Raw genomic sequence first — 19,035 nt, 5'->3', positions numbered from 1 at the left:
TCCTGCAAGAGACTTACAAACGAGTCCACACATAGTACAAGTGTGTGGATTCAGTGATGCGGTCGATGGCGTTGCTGCTGACCATTTAGCTCTTTCCCTTTTTTCACGCAGAGGATTCAAGCTGTCAGAATGAAAACAGCGAAGAATTTCAAAACAAAGTGATTTTCACCCTTTGCGACCCAAAACCTCGTTCTCAAGAATGCTGTGTTCGATTGTAATTGGAGACAAATTGCTCTTAAACTTGTCTTTTTATTTCAATAATGGTCGGCCCACATTCCTTTTGTCGTCTGTCTAACTGACTGTACATTAGGAATTTTGGTATCCCGTCATCAAACATTCTTCGGACATGACCAGTCCACCGAAGTTGGCACTGAATAAGGAATGACTCAATTCCAGAAATTTTGCACGTTTTGAAAAGATCATATATATATATATATATATATATATATATATATATATATATATATATATATATATATATATATATATATATATATAGTAATTTATAAAATATATATGGCGATTAAGCTACACTGAATATTCTGCGTTTCATCCAACTATAGGATTCGTCAGGCTTATGCTAATCGCCATATATATTTTATAAATTACTAACTAGCTCTACCTACGTATTGAGCACTTTTAAAGTAAATACTTAAAGTTTACGCATAAATCTATACTTTCGTATATTAAATTTATGTGAATAAATGAAGTATATATATATATATATATATATATATATATATATATATATATATATATATATATATATATATATATATATTACTTCAATCGAAGCGATCAGGAATCAAAGAGCTCCTCTTTAGGGCTAACAATTGATCTTTATACGAGAAACATAAATATTCGAGTGTTCCATTTAATTCTCTTTCATCTCTCAAATACTGAGTTAAGAAAGTGAAAGAAGCCGCAGTCTCGGATTTAGGGTTGATAAGATTTTTAAAAATAATAATAATATCGTGAATGTCATCATATTTGCCAACTTCGTTAGCCGTTTTTTTTTTTTAGAACTGCAATTTTTAAAAACGTGTGTGAAGCGAAAAAATCTCCGGGTTCAACATGATACACTTGAAGAAGGTCGGAGGTGAAACCGGTCGAAACGTTTTAAAAATAGCACCCAAGATGAGAACAGTAATCCGAATAATCCCAAAATACGCACGCATCAAAAAGTTGACTGAGGACAAATCATTTGGGACGGTAACGTTTTCTTTTATGTATTTCCAATGCTTAGTAATTTAAGTGCGTATTTTTTTTTTGTTTGTTTAAAATTTTTTTTTTTATAGATAGGAAAAACAGGGGTGATAACTCTGCCATTAAAATCTGTCTGGGATGACCAAAACTATTTCCTGTTTGTCTACGTTGGAGAACACAATGAGGTCACATTATTTTCACGGTGACATTTCGGTAGGTTCACGAAAAGAAAAGTGACAAATGATACAGAATTGCTTGCAAGAGCACCCGGCGTTGTCCAGGAATTAAAGCTGTATTAGAAGAAAAAAAAACGTATAGCATATAAATTTGAAACAATTAAAAATGCAAAAGTATAAATAAACAACTTTAACTCTTATTATTTAATCTTGATTTGAGAAAATCAAACGCTGTTATCAAATATATAAAGGAAATATGTCAGTCCGCCTGTCGATCTGTCTGTCCGTCGATCTGTCTGTTTGTCTGTCTGTCTGTCTGTCTATCTCCTCCGAAATTAAAAGTTGTAGAGTGTCGCCAAGGGCCTCAAATGATTGGATTTTTGTTACGGGCCCTTCTTTTATATTCTTTTATATTCTTTTATAGGCACTTTATAGGCCTTTTATAGGCAATTTATAGGCCTTTTATATGCCTTTTATAGGCCTTTAGGAGATTAAAATTGTTTTTAAAGGGTAAAAAAATAAAAAATAAATAAAAAAAGACCGTCATACATTTTTGTACATTCATCTTAGTTTATTTTTAATTTTTAATTTATAATCGGTTTATATGCATGTCACGTTGGTACAGTGGTAACGTCACCAGCTTTGAATGCTACAGTTTCGATTCCAGCTGATGAGAATAAAAATTGACAGACCCTGGTATTGTAAAAACATCAGACAAGGAGCATGTATAAAATGCTAAAATTGAACCGTAAAAACTGGTTTTCAATTTTGTATTAAAGCTACGTCTAACACGGACAGTTATCTTGCAAGATTTTAAAAGTTGAACCTAAATAGCATTTAAGTTGATCTCACATATTTCTATTCTGAGTAGCTAATTTTCATTTTTTGTTGTACCATGTTATTGGACCTATAACGTACTTAGAGTTTATTTTAACAGATGATGTAGTGCAGTTATCTTGTAAGATTTAAAAAGTTGAACCTAAATAGCATTTAAGTTGACCTCACATATTTTGATTCTGAGTAGCTAATTTTCATTTTTTGTTGTTGTACCATATTATTGGCACTAAAACGTACTTAGAGTTTATTTTAAAATATAATATAGTGCCACTCGAAGGAGCTATCTGGTTTTAATTTATTCTATGTAGCTTCGGCGTGCAACAAAGTCAGTGTGGGATTTTAGTATTAAATTTTATTCATACAAACATTTCTCTTCCTGATCTACATAAATTATCTGCCAAATGACACCCTAAGATCATTTGTAGACATTTATGCGGATGACACTACCAACTATTGCAACACTTCAAAGGCCGTAAACGACTACGTTCTCTCTGATTCTCTCTCCTTTGATCTTGATCACGTGGTGCAATGAGAAAACAGGTGGCTGGTTAATTTTAATGCATCTAAAATCAAGCTTGTATCTTTCAATCATCAACGCCCTGATTTCCGTCTGGCATCAATCGAAATGAATTGTTCTCGTCTTGGAGGGGGGGGGGCTCCATGTTTTGACAAGCTTCTAGGTCTGACCTTTACTCCTGGTTCAATTCACTACCTGTATAAGAGCCAAGTGCGTCCAAGGATGGAGTACTGTTGCTACGTATGTGCTGCAGTTGCTAAAATGATATTATCCTGCGTTGACAGAGTTCAAAATAGACATCATAGCTTAGTAGAAAGATAAGCTTCAACTTCTTTCTCAAAGAAGATGCGTTGCGAGCCTTTCTCTGCTTTATCGTCAAGTGCTCGTCTGAGCTCTAATCTATGGTCCCCCCTAGCCTGTCTTTCATGAAAAACATTCGTCCAACTGAAACCAATATCAATAATTTCCCCCACTCTTTATCTGTGCCTAAGCCTAAACGTAGATTCCTTAAACAAAACTTCTTTCTTAGAATTGCACTCCTGTGGAACTCTGTTCTGTTTTCCTGCTTTCCAACTGACTACAATATGGTCGTCTTCAAGTCCAACGTAAACAAGTTCTTGATGACTCATCCTCTTAAGTAATCCAATTTACCAAATTTCCACTACTAGCGATTACTACGATATTGTCCAGGTGATTATTGTACACTTATTAACCCTTATCCTCGAGCGGCCTCCGGGCCTTCATAAGTGGTGACTCCGCTCTAAGAACAAAAATGAGTGCGGACGGTACGTTAAAATGTGTTTACGTGCACCATAGATACTAACAAAAGTATACTAAAAAGAAAAAGCTTCTTCAGCCTGACAGACTATAACATATTACCCACCGTAAGGGTGCCTGCGCGTGATTTTTTTGTGGCAGAAGGTGCACAATCACCAACCACACATCTCATGAGTCGACATTTTTATATTTTAGATTATAATCCATATTAATCCATATTAATGTCCAAAAACAGATGTTACAACACTTAGCTAGCCTCATTATCATAACAAATTAGAAATTTTTTGTAGATTTGTCCACGAAATTATGTACAAATATGTATATATTTTTTTTAATATTTTTAATAATTTTTTAATTTCTTAATTTTTATATTTTTCAATTTTTTATATTTTTTCATTTTTTCATTTATTAATTTTTTAATATCTTATATTTTAAAATTTTTGCATTTTTAACTTTTTTATATTTTTTAATTTTTTAATTTTTCATATTTTGATATTTCTAAATTTTTAATTTTTTTTATATTTTTTAAATTTTTTATATTTTTAAATTTTGTATTTTTATATTTTTTATTTTTATATTTCTTAATTTTTCATATTTTTTCATTTTTTATCTTTATATTTTTTAATTTTTTATATTTTTTATATTTTTTAATTTTTTTATTTTTTAATTTTATATTTTTTTTATATTTATATTTTTTAATTATTTAATTTTTTTATATTTTTTATTTGTTATTTTTTATATTTTTTAATTTTTTATATTTTTTGATTTTTTAATTTTTAAATATTTTAAATATTTTTAAATTTTTTTATATTTTAAAATTTTTTATTTGTATATTTTTTATTTTTATATTTCTTAATTTTTCATATTTTTTAATTTTTTATATTTTTTAATTTTTTATATTTTTTATGTTTTTTAATTTTTTAATTTTTAATTTTTTTATATTTTTATTTTTTATATTTATATTTTTAATTGTTTAATTTTTTTATATATTTTTTATTTGTTATTTTTTTATATTTTTTAATTTTTTTATATTTTTTATTTTTTTATTTTTTAAATTTTTTTAATATTTTTCAATTCCGAATTAAGTTATTCATGCAAATATCGTTTTGGAAGCAAAAACAATTAGAAATCGCTAATAATTATTTATTCAAATCATATTTGAAAAGTTGAAAGATAACTACGTGAACTATTTTTTCCCCTTATGTGTATTCTCAATACACGACTAACGATGTAAAACAATATAAGTTATTAATTTTTGCTGATAAAAAATAAAATGAACCTTCAACTATACATTAGAAGCATTTGTCTTTTTGCGAAAAGTCAAAACTACACAGGACACACCTATAAAACTATCCACTTTTAACATTACTCGGCCAGAATATGGACATACCTTGTTTGTAATATTCATTCTTTTAGTAATCAATAGGAAACTAATAGTCAGTGGTGGTAGGAATAGGTATTTTTGGTGTGAAACGGTAATTTGAAACTAATAGTAATCTAGTATATAAAGGGCATTAATTTGTTAATATCTGAAAATAAAAAAAAAATTATTGATTAGTTTGGCGTCAATGAGATCAAGCTTTGTCAAGATCATTTCCAATGTAATCTATAAATATAAAAGCGAAAATGTATGTATGTATGTATGTATGTATGTATGTATGTGTGTTCGCTTTTTCTGTGTGTCTACAAAAGGCTTTTTTCAGAGAAGCGGTCGGTCGCTTCACAACTTTTCAAAACGTTTTATATCACATATAAATCGTAATATCTCACAGTTAACAACGAAGCTCGCCTGTCTATTTTATTTGCTCGATTTCGGGAAGATAAATATTCAACATTTGTCGCTCGCCGCATGTGGGTTAGTCTTTTTCCTATAACATCTTGGGGGAGGGGGAAGCGTTCAGCAGTAAATGAAGGTACCATCTCGCAGTCAAACTTGACCTCATTAACTCATTAAAACGGGCACCTGCCAAATCCAAGTAATTAAATAAATTTAAACGTTTCTCCGTTAGCATCTCGCGGTGGGGCAATGGTTAACGTCGCACTTTTTTTTCACACTTTAATTTACAACTTTCTCTCAAGGGTTCGGGTTCGATCCTCATACTTTTTTTAATAACAATCCCCCCACACCTCCAAACACCCGGGCAACGCCGGGTACCCCTCGCTAGTCTAGTATAGACTAGGGAAGTAGTTTGTGTATATTAATGGTTGGATTAATATCTGAAATTTAAAAAAAAAATTATTGATTAGTTTGGCGTCAATGAGATCAAGCTTTGTCAAAATAATTTCCAATGTAATCTATCTATATAAATATATATATATAAAAGCGAAAATGTATGTATGTATGTATGTATGTATGTACGCTTTTCCTCGATGTCCACAAAAGGCTTCTTTCAAAGAAGCGCTTGCTCGGTTCACAACTTCTTAAAACTTTTTATATCATCTATAAATTGTAATATCCACGGAGCTCACCTGTCTATTTAATTTTATTGACTTTCAAACGTTAATTATTCGACATTTCCCGCATCGGCACGCGTTATATTCGGTTTTCAGTATAAAAAAAGCGAAACTCGACTCTAATCACAGGCCGAGCTAAGTAACGTTTGTTCAATGTCGACTTCGTCATATAAGACTGTAGCTTTCATTTCGCTCCTCCTAATAAACAGGGAGCGGGTTTTTAAAAAACAAACAAACCGATTTATTCACCTCATTCAAAACTGTCCCGCACAAAATGCTTACTGCTGAATACCTATTGCCGTCACTTCAATCAAAAACGCGCACCTGTTTTTTTTAACACTTTACTATTTTCCAACTGCGCGTCGTGAAGGCTCCGTTTTTTTTTTCACGGGCACCTGTTTTTTTTTTTTTTTCAGATTTTCGGTTTTTTTTCACATACCCCGAAAAAAACCCGGTCAACGCCGGGTACCCCTCGCTAGTCTATATATATAAAAGGAAACATAAATGTTTGTGTGTGTGTGTGTGTGTTAGTATGCCTCGCAAAAACATTCGACAGAGGCGACGGATTTTCGACAGATCGATATAATTTTGAAGCTCGAACCTTCGGGCGACAAATATCGAAAAATTGGCCCCAAACACTCCTTCCTTCACCCTCAACGGAACACTTTTCTATAAGGAAGGATAGCAAAAAATCGTTCCTTCATTTTCTCTCTTACTGCTACTACGACGAAGGAGTGATATTTGACCTAGAAAACATTGACGTTAGTTAAAACCACTTGCTGCTTTTTTAAACATTTAACTTCGTCAGTTCTCAGTTATCTCTCTCTCTCTTTATCGTCGCGGTAACGTGTCAGACTTCTTTTTTTCCGCCCTAGCCTCAAGGTTTTGGGTTCGAGCCTACCCCCCTACTAAATTTTTTTTTTTTTTTACACCTCCAAACACTCGGGCAACGTTTTTTTTTATTTTATAATATGTAAACAGGGTTCCTACTTAGCTTATTCTTTAGTTTAACCCCCCCCACACACACCTCCAAACACGCGATCATCAGCGTTGTTATCTTAAAATTACAGGTTCCATCCGAGGTATCAGATATTTTTTTTTCGATATGCCATTTTTCTGCTTTTCGCTGGTGTTTTTTGTTTGTTTTTCGCTTCTGTTTTTCCCAAAACATTCATTTTTTTCTTTTTGTACGTTCGTTCGCTGTTTTTTTTGTTTTGGTTTGGTTTTTCCGAGTTTTTTAACATCGTGTTTTTTTTTTAAAATAATATTTTAACATGTTTATTACTTACCCCCTACACACACACCTCCAAACACCATGGCAACGTCGGGAACCCCCGCTAGTCTATAATATAAATCTCCCATGTTTGTTTAAATTATGTATGCATGTAGGTATGTATGTACTACCTGCCTCATGGTCGGGTCACCGGCGACTAAACTGGTTCCCCCACCAGACTTGTTTGGTGAGGAGGGCGGCTAGTCTCCCTGAAGGATTAAACACAGGACCTTCCAAAGGGCGAATGAACTCTTTTTCTGGGTCAACGGCCAACTAGCACCGTGTATATTTGTGTGTGTGTATATGCGTATTGGGGTAGAGAGGGCTCCCGTAAGCTGTGGTGAAGGCAACCTATCTAGGAGGAGCAAATCTCTAATTTAAAAAACCATAAAGCGGAAGACCAGTACCTGCATTAAGCTGGTCTGCAGTTTAATTTGTTGCTGGCTATCTTGCTCTTGCTTGTTGCTGGATCTCAACATTTTGAACCGAGAGAGAGACTTAGCTGTCGTACAAAGCTAAGACTCTGTAACATCATATTTGTATAGATACTCCCTCAGTCATTTGGAATCATGGATTTTAAATGTCTGAGGGAGTGGCACTCGTCTGACAAGACGTTGCAATCATTATGTCTGCCTAATACTTTCGACAAAGGCGACAGATTTTCACGAAATCGATATCGTTTAGAAGCTGCATCCTTCGGAAGACAAACATCGAAAAATTGGCTAAGCACATTAATTCCTTCACCCTCAACTTGCGGTTTTCTACAGGGAAGGGTCGCTTTTTTTTCGCCGAAATTTTCAAAAGTCATTCCCTCTTTTCGATTGACGAGCCTTAATTTAAACTCACGTCAATTTCGGTTTGGCGATGGGCGCAACAGCAAAGGCGTAACGGTTTTTTCACTTTCTTTTTCTCCTTCGCGGTACGGGTTCGAGCCTACCTGCTTACTTTTTTCTTTCTCAACACACACCTCCAAACACCTGAGTAACGCCGGGCACACAGGCTAGTCTAGTATATAAAGGGCAATAGTTTATGTATATTAATAGTCAGATTGGTACCTAAAATTAAAAAAAAAAAGAATTATTAATTCATTTGGCGTCAATAAGCTCAGACTTCGTTAGAGGGGGGGGGCTGTTTTCAGCCATTTCTAATGTTATCTATAACAGAAATCTCACCTGTATGTATGCATGTATGTATGTATGTATGTATGTCAGGTCATGTCATATGCTACTGGTACCATGTAACCCAGTACTACCTGCCTCATGGTCGGGTCACCGGCGACTAAACTGGTTCCCCCACCAGAGGAGGGTTGCTAGTCTCTCTGAAGGATTAAAAGCAATACCTTCCAAAGGGCGAATGAACTCTTTTTCTGGGTCAACGGCCAACTAGCACAGTGTATATTTGTGTGTGTGTGTGTGTGTGTGTGTGTGTGTGTGTGTGTGTGTGTGTGTATGTGCATTGGGGTGGAGAGGGCTCCCGTAAGCCGTGGTGAAGGCAACCTCTCTAGCAGAAGCAAATCTCTGATTTAAAAAACCATAATGCGGGAGACCAGTACCCGCATTAAGCTGGTCTGCAGTTTAATTTGTTGCTGGCTATCTTGCTCTTGCTTGTTGCTGGATCTCAACATTTTGAACCGAGAGAGAGACTTAGCTGTCGTATAAATCTAAGACTCTGTAACATCATCTTTGTATAGATACTCCCTCAGGCATTTGGGCTTATGGATTTTAAATGTCTGAGGGAGTGGCACTCGTCTGACAAGACGTTGCAATCATCATCATATATGTATGTATGTATGTATGTATGTCTGCCTAAAACTTTCTACAGAGGCGACGGATTTTCACGAGATCGGTATCATATTGAAGCTCGACGCCTTGGACAACAAAAAAATTGACCAAAAAGATTTATTCCTTCATCCTAAACTCGGCCGTTTTGTACAATGAGGGGTCGATTTTTTTCGCCGACATTTTAGCAAATCATCGCCACCGTTGGATGACTTCAGTTAATTTCAACGCTTTTGACTTCCGGGCGCGTCATGGAGACATCGACTAAGACGTCAGATTTTCTTTCACCTTCTTTTCCGCCTTCGCGTCACGGGTTCGAGCTTGCCTGCTTACTACCACTTTATTTTTTCTTTTGCTCAACACACACCTCCAAACACCAAGGCAACGCCGAGTACCCAGGCTAGTCTTTTATATAAAGAAAAGAGGAATGACTTACATTATTGGTTTTTCAAAAGAGAGGGATGAACTTGGTGGAGATTAAAGATGGGTGAGGGACGAATGTGTCAAAAACGGAAAAAGGGGAAAGAAAGACAACGAGATGGAATGAGAGAGAGAGGTAAAGAGACAGTTTTAATATAAAAATGTTACATATATTTTTTTTTTATTTTTTCTATTTTGGTTTTGTTTTGTGACCCCGAGCAACACCGAGTATACCTGCTAGTATCGTATAAAAGAAAAAATGTGTGCCTGTGTCTGTTCTTCTAGAAGTCAGAACCTGTACAATATATATTTAAAAACTTTAAATAATCGAATTTAGGATAACTCCGACCCAGCTATGTTAAAAAAAAAAGAATGCTGCAAATTAATGCTGAGAGGGGTGGGGTGCGGGGGATAAAAACAAGTCCTTTTAAAATTCTTATTGGTACTTATTTCCAAACTAATGAAATTTAGGTCAATCAGCTTCATTTTCCTGTTTTTTTTTCCTTTTCTACTTTCTATTATGTTGAACCGGTTGAGATAAAGAGAGAGAGAGAGAGAGAGAGAGAGAGAGAGAGAGAGAGAGAGAGAGAGAGAGGGGGGGTGATTTGAATTTGGCTGTTTTGTTTCACGGCAGGTCAATCTTTTTCGAGTTATTTTAATACCAAATACAATAATTTTGGAAAAATCGAGTTTTACTCTTCAAGTTCTTTATATCTTACAATATTTATTCAATGGAGTTTGGTTTGGTTGTTTTGCAGAGAAAAAGTTTTATTTTTGAATTTTGCATTTTGAGAACATGATTGAGTTTTTCAAATGGAAAAAAAAAACCCACCAAAAAACAATAACATCAAACTTTGGCAAATTTTAGGCTAGGAAGCCAGTATTTTCAGACAGCCTGATTTGGTAGTACCAGGGATTGAAAAACGTTTGTGAAAAAATAGAGAACGAGAAAAAGAGAACACACACACACACACACACACACACACACACACTTTTACTCTTCTTTTGTATTGTTATCCATGCTCCCAGACAACGTCGGGTAGCCATGCTAGTTTGAAATAAGAGGCAACACACTTAGGAGAATCATAGCAACTTAGTTTCGGTTACAGACAGATGCACACTCTCCATTACAATTAGATCTAAAGAGAGTAAATTTATATTGTCCAGTATTTCAGTTCTATCCGCCATAATTACATACATGACCTACTGACATATATTCTCATTATGTCAATAATTGACGTTGTAGTATTGCTCTTTCGTGTATTACGATTCAAATAATGATTTCATTGTCAGCAATATGTTTCTCAATGAATACTCACGTATAATCTTAAAACCCGCTTTGTTATAGAGGAGACGTAGCGTGTCTATCTCTGATCTGTCGCTATTTTCATGACAAGTGCTCGACCGAGCTTCAATCTATGGTCCGCCCCCTGTAAAACGTTTACGGTAAACACTCGTCTAACTACAACCAGTGCTAGAAATTTCTCTTAATCCTTATCTTTGCCTAAAACTAAACGAAAATTCTATGAGCAAAGCTTTCCTAGAGTTGTCCGACTGTGTAACACAATACCGTGTGCCTGCATCCCAGCGAAATATAACTTATTCAAGTCCAATGTAAACAAGTTCTTGACTAGCCGTTGCGCTAAATGATCAGATTTTACGCAATTTCTACCATTACCGATTATCAGGGTGTTCTCTTGTTAATCCTTATCCCCGGGTGGTTTCTGGGCCTTGATAAGCGGCGCCGTCTTAGTAAAAAGAACCTGTTATCTGCAAGAACTTAAAAGTTTGCTACTACTGAAAATTACGTTTTGCTAATTAGTCACCGCTTATCGAAACCAAAAACCACTCAAGGACAAGAGTAAATGGGGTGGAACAATTGTCAGTTGAATGATGAACAATATTATGAGAGGATTGAAAATGATGGAAAAAATATACAAAACTTGATTACATGTGAGTGCGGTTCATGACAAATATTTATTAACATTTGATTTTAAGACAATCATGTTGTAGTCCGCAGAGAAGCACCCTCGTGGTAATGCGTGCCACGAGTAAGGGGCGCATGGAAACAATCTCTGTTCTCGGATATTCCGTTTGATGTTAAGTAGAGAGTTCGTCCGGTGAAACGATGAAGACCATCTGATCATCTTAGACATGATGAATGACACGCGCTGGGAGACTGTTTAATATGAAGCTGATTTTACACAGGGCTAGCCCCATTCTTTCGTCACAGCAAGCCTGATTCAGCAGCAGGATAGCGTCGAGATAACCAGGTGGGATGCAGGAACTATCGGAAGTCTCGATGTGTCTCCTACATACAGCAACAACACCTGTTATTTTCATCTGGTACTGGCCAGACTCAACGTTGCTTAACTTCGGTGATATAACGAGAACCTCTGTGTTAATACGGTTATGACATACATGTAAATATATGAGATACAAGAGCAAAATTGCAGTAGTGGTAGAGAGACGAGTACTTGCTGTGAATTTCTTACAGGAGGAGTCTATTATAATAATTTTCTTTTGTCATGCGTGCGTGTGCGTGTGTGCACAGCTTCGCCGCGCAGCTTTATGATTCGTATATTATTACATAGAAAAATGCGAGCATGAAAAGTAATATCGCTAAGATTAAACTGAAGAAGTTGGTAATTTTTTTTTATTGATTGTTGGCAGTGCGCATTATATTGAACACCAAAATGAAAATATTATTTCAAAGAAAAGGCTGCAAAAATCATGGATTACATAGAAAAATGCGATCATGAAAAGTAATATTGTTAAGATTAAACTTAGAAAATTAAAAGGACTAGTTGTTATAACTGGAAAAAGAAAAAGACAAGATATTCTTAATAAAAATATAATAAATTTATAACTGAAAATATTGCAGTGTTAAGAATTTTTTAAAAATTCAATTTAACATTGAATCCATTTACAAAACATCCTGCGCTCCCCATGTTAAGAAATACTTTCTAAATAATATTATTATTTCAGCACGCTTCAATAAGTGCATAAGTACCAAAAAAAATAAAGGTATCGTGAAACTTGAATTTAACCTGAAAAATACAAAAAATGTTCTGTTTTTATTGTTTAAAATTAAAAATAAAAAAGTTTATATTGTTTAAAATTATAAAAAGTTCTATTTATATTGTGTAAAACTTCTTAAAAAGTTCTGTTAAAAATAAAATAGTTTAACATTAAAAATTGTTCCTTATATATTGTTTAAAATAAATTCTTTTTTTTTTTAGAAGTTGTTTTTATATTGTTTTCCTATCGTTAAACAACTTCTGAAATAGCTATATCATTGTTTATATATTGTTGGCATAGTAAAATAACGGCGATTAGGGAGTTTGGTTCCTGTTATCTGATAGAGGGTTCGAGGTTATTTTTCTACCTAAACTCTAGTTTTGCTTTATTTTTTTTTTATTATCGAAATAAAACGAAAAAACCTTTTATTTGTTTTCAGGTGTTTTCTTTTTGGTTTGTTTTGGGGGTTTATTTTTATTTTTTATATATTTTGTTTTCATTGCGGTGATAAGTGACATAATTGCCACCAAGTATTGCAGTAATTAACGAAAGAAAGAATAAATGATAAATACGCGGAAGAAGTTTCCTTTCATTTTCGTTTCATTTCTTAGGATTGGATCCCATGTTTTCGTTCTTAAATAAATTTCTACTTCTTAATAAAACAATGAGAAAAACTATTTTTTAGTCGCGGTGGCCGGTAAGTAACCAGTCAACATTTCCACAGCTTCAATGGCTAAATAGATGTTTTTTTTTTCTGACCTTTGATGATGATGATGATGATGATGATGATGATCATCATCATCATCATCATCATCATCATCATCATCATCATCATCATCATCATCATCATCATCATCATCAACAGCTGCAGCAGCAGCAACAGCAACAACAACAACAACAACAACAACAACAACCGTATTATACTTTTTGTCAAGATGGGAGACACGCTTGCACCAGGCAACGCCGGTTAGCGGGTACTGTTAGTATATATGTATATATATATATATATATATATATATATATATATATTTGACTTTCCATGTCTCACTGACTTTAGCAGATAGGGTGCATACCTTTATAACTATTTGCTAATATTTTCTCTCCTCTGATGAGATGGTAGACATCGAAACCCTATAGGTTAAGGAGATAAACTTTCTAAAACATTCTTTGCCTTGCTTAGAATAATAAAAATTCTTTGATATGAAACTCAACCACTTCATTTCATTTCAATGAGAGTTTTTTGAAATTCATTGAATTACAATTTAAATATATATATATATATATATATATATATATATATTAAAAATAAATTTTAAAATAAATAATAAATGTTAAAAATAAATAAATAAATAAAAATTTCCAATGGCGTTTTGGAAATATATTAAAGTGTCTTTGCAGCTTCTCTTCCAATTTTCGGATTTTAATAATGTCAGATCGCACTTTATTTCCTTGGATTGATTGTTGCTATTTCTTCTGATGAGTTAAGGGCATAATAGATTCACTTGTTGATATAACAATTAATTGACTGATTTTGCGCTACGAAACAGATACTGTCAAGAATTGCAAATGTCAACTGAATTAAAGGAATAAATTATAAGATGGTCAACATCATGAATTTCGGAATATAGTTTTTTGTCATTATTCACTATATTGCTCTGTAATTACATTGAGCTTCTGAATTAAGGATTGATATATATTATAAAAATATATTTCTACAGAAATTTATATATATATATATATATATATATATATGTATGTATGTATGTGTGCGTATATATATACATATATATATAGATATAGATATATAAATTCTCGTTCACATACACCTTTCAGGATAAAGCTAGAACCCAGAACTAGATAGAATCGAGCAATTGCATCGACAACGGACAACGCCAGACCCAAAGTGGGTTTCAATGTACTGCATCTCATCAGTGACGTGCTCCGACATAGGCGCGAACCCAGGTCGTCGCACTCATGAAGTGTGCAATACTGACGACCCAACGATATGGGCTATGGCGCAATGTATTGACTATGCCTCGATTTTAAATTCTTATATTTTCATCCAGTTCTACATTCTACGATGTGACAAGCAACGCGTCATATACAACTATGATAGTTACTGCTGGTATGCAGGCGATAGATATCACATCTACAAACATTAACTGAAATTAGCCGACTCCCCAGACACGATTACGGAACAACCTTATTTGTTGAGGGACATCACGTCCCTACGAAGGATGACCCGTTTTTTTTTTCTACATATATTAGACATTAAGAGGAGATTATAGATAGATATATAAATTCCCGTTCACATAATCTCCTCTTAATGTCTAATATATATATATATATATATATATATATATATATATATATATATATATATATATATATATATATATATATATATATATAATCATTGTGGATTCCCATTTTGTGATGTGGCTGTAAATTTACAGGTTACTATTATATATACATATAGTAGAGCAAGTGTGTACATACACACACACACACACACACACACACACACACACACACACACACACACACATATATATATATATATATATATATATATGTATTAAAATTTAAAATGAAAAGTCAGATTATTTGTACTTAACTAGAGGATAAAAATTACTACCGAAACAGTAGCGAACAACAGAAGATATGTTTTGAAAGAAACCACTTTCCTTATAGGCTTGTATATAATGATGTTTATTAGCTGTTTTCACTTGTGAATTCATCCTTTCCGGATAAAGTTAATGTCAGGAGAGAAAACGCGCCTTTCTAGGACTTTCCTCATCTAAGTTTTTTTTTTTCGCATGATGCTTTTCAGGGGGGTATTTTATTGCATATCTTAGTTTTTTCCGTAAACTTTATAGTAGAGTATCATAGTACAGTGAAATAACTCACCTATATAAGATAGATATATAGTCAAAGTACAAGCCTTTTATTACTATAAATACTGCAGTTATAAATATCAGCTCAATAGTTGATGATTAAAGTAAAACAGAGCTATTATAGAAACGGTTATACACCAAATATTTGTTTGAATTCTGTAAGCATAATGCGCTAAATTTATTCATTTTACATTCGTCGCCTCTATTGAAAGTTTAAGGCAGACATGCAAACAGACATACATACATACATAGATTTATATATTGGTAACTAAATATTTTCGACCCAAACTGATTAAAAAGCTTGTCCTATCTCTGAATACCCTTTATGTAAAATTTCAAATATTTAGACCAGAAATTGTCTGAGTAATTTGGAAGAGACCGCAGAGGTCAATTTTTTTAAAAACTTTGAACCCTATTTTGACCCCTTAAAATTTATTGTTTTAGGCTCAAATCAAGTTATTAAGTTAGATCCATGTCCAAGGAACCTATATCTAAAATTTCAAGTGCGTAGACCCAAAATTGTCGGATGAGTTTTGTAGCGTTCTCAAAGGACAAATCGTTGAACTTTGACCCCTTAATCGCCAAATTTCTGGCCAAAAGCCGATCACATCAATGTTCCCAAATCTAAGTACCCTGTATATCAAATGTCGAGTGTATAGACTAAAAATGTACAGAGTTATTGCGTAGGGAAATGTACACACACACACACACACACACACACACACACACACACACACACACACACGTTCACTTATATATATGTGTATATATATATATATATATATATATGGAGAGAGTGAAGTGCATTATATATAGAAAGAGACAAAAGAAATAAAAGAAAATTAACAAATATGGTTACATTAAAGAAAGAGTGACAAACACATACACACAAATATATAAATACACCCCCACACACACATATATATATATATATATATATGTAGAGAGAGAGAGAGAGAGAGAGACAGACAGAGACAGAGAGACAGAGAGACAGATAGAGAGAGACAGATAGAGAGAGAGACAGAGAGATGGAGAGAGAGAGAGAGAGAGTGGAGGGAAAAGGAGGCGGGTTAATGAATATAGAACGTATATTATTCTAACCACTAAAATTATTATCGTTATTATGATTATCATTTGATGCATCAAGAGCTGATCCACATAGACTTAGTTGTAATTAAGACCAGCTGTTTCCAAGCAACAATAACAACGAATTAAAATAATAGACTCTCAGATAAAAAAAAATATTAAGCAAACAATTACAAAACAAGACAAATGTTATCTATTAAAGTTGAAAGCGTAAATTAAAAGCAAACAATGGTTGGGATCGTTAGTCCCATTAAAGTCCATCCTTGTTTTGTTCTATCCGTTTGTTATCTATGATATCCACACTAACAATCATGACTGCCAATATGGCGTCGACGTTTAAACACCGTTTGTTATATTTGACTCAATCGATGAAAAACTACTAAAATTAGTTTTTTTCTATTTTTTTATTTTTTTTTTTTGTTTTTGCCCCTCGACAAAAGGAGGGTGGACCTGTAAACTCACACTTGTTCCTTCATCCGTTCGTCTGTCCGCACTTTTCTCAATAACTACGCCGTGGAAGTTTTGGAAATTTTACGCAAACATTACACATGATATGAGTAAAAAAGTAACAGTACGGATTTTCCAGGAAAACTCCGCTTGCCTTCACCCCCTCCCCCAGGGGTGCCTTTCGGGTTAAAATGGCTAAAATTGACACTTTTGTGTTTATTAAAAAAAAAATTGATGCCTTGGATTTTTATAAAATTTTCTGAAAAGTTTTACCTAACTGATTTTTATATAATTTTGTTCGGCTGGTCGTGATAACTCTTGGGTATGCCTCAGGGGATCTTTTAGGCCTAATAAAACACTCCATTTTTGGGACTATTTTACCATATTTGTCGAAAATTTTCTGTGTATGTCTATTTAGCAGTTTTGCATGGTGCCGAACTCAAATTTAAATATGTTAAGGCCTTGGGGACTTTTGAGGCTAAATGTAGTGAGGTGGTGCAAATGATGGACTTAGTCTTTTCTTTTTTTGAATTGTGCGGAACTGAAATGTACATATGTTAAGGCCTAAAACTGCGCAGTTTTTTTTTCATTTTCACCAAGATTTGACGTCCCCCTGGGGACTTTTGGGGCAAAATGAGGGGAGGGGGCAAATGCTGAACTTAGTCATTTTTTTATACCTCGTTTATTGTGCACTCACGAGGGACCATGCATGCTTCACTTGTTTTTTTTTGTTTTTTTTTAATTCTCAGCTGAACTGTATGAAGTGTAAAAAGAAACACTTTTTCTATTGGCTAGTTAATGAAATCTGCAATCCTGTCTGTAATTAAACCATATTTGACAAAAATAAACTTCAGTCGACGCTTGCTTGTGAAGTAAATAGAGCGTTTCTTTCGAAATTTCATCCTAGCTTAAGCATGAAACAGTAGTGTCCGTAGGTAAAAATAAATAATTATCATTTAATTATAACTATCAAGTCCCTTTAAGAATATTTAAGGATGGGTACTGCCTGCAGAGTAACAGCTAAGGCAATCAACTAGCGTCTATGATACGTTCACAATTTCTGCTCGTGTGAACACTCTAGATTGTTATTGTACTCGCCCGAATTCGGCGTTTAATAATTATTGATTTTCTTAATTCCCGTGGCAATTTTTTGGTGGCCTTGATATAGATGCACAGCTTGTGGAGTAAAGGGTGGCTTCGTGGCTGGGTTCAAACTAATGACCGGCAGGAATTGTTACCTACACTGATGATTGCGTAAGTATGTAACAGTTGTGTCTATTGGTAAAAATGAATAATAATTATTTAATTATAATTAAATATATAATATATGCATATATATATATATATATATATATCAATTCACCTATCATCACTTTTTTAAAAGATGGAATCGGTCGACTGCCGAAGACAAGATTCAAGCAAACGAACAAGCAAGAAAACACACGCGCGCACACACACGCGCACGCACATACACACACACACGCACGCACACACACACACACACACATATATATATATATATATATATATATATATATATATATATATATATATATCTTCTACAATTATATAACTGCAACTTTGTCTTTGTGTGTATTCGTTCCTTATAAACTCCGAAACGGCTGAACAGATTTTCTTTAAAATTTACAGAATTTAATGTTTGGGAGTGGTCTTAGTTTTGTCTCAGAATATCCCCGATAATTACCGATAATCGATAATCGAAACCGTTATTTTAACTTATCTATCATCGGAAAAGCCATTTTTTCCATATCGTCGCTTAGCAAAATGATAGAACAACGGGCCGTGAAAATTCTACTATGGGTAAGTTGATAGCGTGATTATTTATTTATTTATTTATTTATTGCATGGTGTGGTCTGTAAGTTCAAACTCCGCACGTAGATTTCTTAATTTTTTTTTCATTAACTGTAAACTTGATATTTAAATATCATATTTAAGCGTATTTTACGCTCGGGCAAAGCCCCCCCCCCCTACTAGTACTTTAACAAAAAAATGTTGTTTTAAATCAATTAATGGTGGGTTTGTAGGCATACTGAATATATTCAGATGTAAGTAGTCTTCTAGCACGGCAGACGGAGTCCGCCTCCTTTGCAGCACCCTCAGCAATGTCTTCTATGTATTTGTTTC

The 19,035-nt window shown here is 33.8% G+C and overlaps 1 long non-coding RNA gene across 3 annotated transcripts in view; it reads left to right on the top strand.

The window, feature by feature from the left end:
• LOC145243475 (uncharacterized) overlaps window positions 1–19,035 on the top strand; it is a 129,562-nt gene that overhangs the window by 80,618 nt on the left and 29,909 nt on the right. The window contains exon 1 of one of the 3 annotated variants that reach the window (XR_013862887.1): window positions 18,036–18,143. The exons of the other annotated variants lie outside the window; for them this stretch is intronic. This is a non-coding gene — a long non-coding RNA (uncharacterized LOC145243475). Of the gene's footprint in view, window positions 1–18,035; window positions 18,144–19,035 lie in introns of those variants that run through there. 3 annotated transcript variants of the gene reach the window in all.

This window comes from Euprymna scolopes, chromosome 22 (assembly GCF_053919585.1).
Source record: "Euprymna scolopes isolate OS-2025 chromosome 22, ASM5391958v1, whole genome shotgun sequence".
NCBI classification, from domain to species: Eukaryota; Metazoa; Mollusca; class Cephalopoda; order Sepiida; family Sepiolidae; genus Euprymna; species Euprymna scolopes.
This window is presented reverse-complemented; position numbering and strand designations above follow the sequence as displayed.